The 2,500-nt window shown below is 43.6% G+C and overlaps 1 protein-coding gene across 1 annotated transcript in view; it reads left to right on the top strand.

Annotated features, from left to right (window-relative positions):
* Positions 1 to 2,500, top strand: part of LOC311039682 (cadherin EGF LAG seven-pass G-type receptor 1-like) — a 157,256-nt gene that overhangs the window by 108,128 nt on the left and 46,628 nt on the right.

Raw genomic sequence — 2,500 nt, 5'->3', positions numbered from 1 at the left:
AATAAATAAGATAATCATGATAGCGTACTGCTGCCAGAGCAGATTGCTAATTGAATCAAATCTCTGGCAGTCGTTCATTGTCTAAAGAGCTAACATAAACTACCTCTGCTTCACTACTTTAAATGACCAAATACAATGTGTAGATTTAAAACCACATCTATAATACAAACTGAATAATTGTGCACAACTTGAATGAAGTGAAAGACGTTGACAAACTAAGAAACACTATGAGAGACTGAACATAAGCTATGTTCAGATATGGATACCGTTGCATTTTCAGGAAACCAATTAACATTAGTCGCCGGCATATTTCCTGTACAGTTTACGCATGTACGTATGTACCGTTCTCGTTCTTGGCTGAATAGTCCAGTACAGTACTTCACTTGAGATATGACTGTAGCATGCAAGACTATAAGGATTTGGTGATGAGAATGATCAATATAGCATCCATCCTTCTGCAGGCTGGCAGACGGCTGTAACCTAATCCGTCGAAATGGAAAAGAGAACAAATGGGGCGGCAGTGGCTCAGGGGTAGAGTGGCCGGGTAGAGTGAACTGGAAAACCGCAAGGTTCCCAATTCGATCCCGGGCTGGGGCGCTCCCCTTGAGTTAGTGTCGAAGTGTCCTTGAGCAAGACGCTGAACCCCTAATTGCTCCCGATGAGCAGGTTGGTGCCTTGCATGGTTTCCTCCGCCATCGGTGTATGAATGTGTGTGTGAATGGGTTTATGGCACAATCAATGTAAAGCGCTTCGGATAGAAGCGCTATATAAATGCACCATTTACCATTTAACAAATGGTTTTCTGCTGAGGAAACGGACTATGAAAGCGATCATTTAAGGCAGAATAAAATTATGTGATATGATCATCATTCATTATCACAGGGATGCGGAATATGCAAGCAACATCATGATGTTCACACTTGTTTTCCCGCAAAGACTTTGCCTGCAATGTTGTAGCTCCCAATCAGGCATGAATGCCGAAACAAGATTGCACTGCAGCCACACAAAATTCGGCGCACGTTCACACATGACACCAAAATCTAATCAAATCATGTTGTTAATCCCTGTATATTTAGTTAGTTACCCACGTCTCGATATTAGATCCGCTATTAGTTCATTCTACACCAAATCTCCTCGCTGAAAATAGCCACTGTACTGTTAAATCTGCTATTTTCGTGAAAAGGCTAGGGTTTAAAGTGGTTAAGGCTTGCAGTTGGTTTGTTTATTTTCCTCTTCACCTCCCGCTCTGTGTGATCACGTGCAGATCAGAGCTGGGACGGCGTCCTCCGTGACAGATGTGTTGTTTTTGATATGTTCACACGCTTTTGTTCTCTGGATGAGGTGGACCGCGGTGTTGAGTTGTAGTCACTGGTTCCCCTCCCGCCCCTCTGCCAGGAACAACTGCCTGTTGTCTGATAATTACAGTTTGAGTTCAGAGCTCTGTGTGTGTGTGTGTGTGTGTGTGTGTGTGTGTGTGTGTGTGTGTGTGTGTGTGTGTGTGTGCGTGTGTGTGCGTGTGTGCGTGTGTGCGTGTGTGCGTGCGTGCGTGCGCGCGTGCGTGCGTGTGTGTGTGAGAGCAGAAATATGTGCCCGGGGGAGATGCGGACCAAACGCTGTGTAGATTATTATGGCAGGAAACAACCTACTGTGTGAATCTTATGCTGAAAGATGTGCTGAACGTGTGTGTGTGTGTGTGTGTGTGTGTGTGTGTGTGCGGCATGATCAGTGGAAAGTGATGATATGTCTTGTCCAGGCAAATCTCTCTCTTTCTTTTTTGCCCCATCTCTCTTTCACTCTCTCTTTCTCTCATCATCTCTCTTTCACTCTCTTTTCTTTTTATTTCTCTCGTTATCTTTCTCTCCCTTTCTTTCCTCTCTCTCCTTCTTTCTCAATCTCTTCATTAATCTCTCTCCCTCCTCTCTGTCAAATGTCTGTTTGTTTAAGGTTTACAGTGAGACAGTGCTGCATTAAAACGTCATTCATGAATGATCAAACCATTTGAACGTGGTAAACACTTTAAAGTCACATTGTTCGACTTAAGAGACGTCACGCTCTTGTTTCAAAGATATTTTGTTTGCATAGTTTGGTACATAGACAGCTGTAGTAAGTTCGACTCAGGACCCAGGAAACAGGCAACAAAGTACAGTATATTGAAATAAGATACTGTGTACTGTGTATGTATATTAAAAATACCCTTCTTTTAATGCAAGTTCCCATTCTAATCCGGCACGTATTGTATGCGTTGTGTAGTATCTGGTGTGAAATATGTATTACCTGCTGTACGCTAACGGAGTTGGACAGGGTTCAGTGTTTGCGCCCTTTCCTTCTGTCTGTCTGTCTGTCTGTCTGTCTGTCTGTCTGTCTGTCTGTCTGTCTGTCTGTCTGCCTGTCTGTCTGTCTGTCTGTCTGTCTTTCAATGCCAAAAAGTGAGATCGTATCGGCGGATTTTCTTGACACTGGATGGGAATGACAAATCGAGAGATTATGGCTGTAGCCTACT

Source organism: Gymnoscopelus microlampas (assembly GCF_963454915.1).
Source record: "Gymnoscopelus microlampas genome assembly, chromosome: 23".
Taxonomy (NCBI): domain Eukaryota; kingdom Metazoa; phylum Chordata; class Actinopteri; order Myctophiformes; family Myctophidae; genus Gymnoscopelus; species Gymnoscopelus microlampas.
The sequence above is the reverse complement of the archived record's forward strand: the minus strand, read 5'-3'. Positions and strand labels throughout refer to the sequence as shown.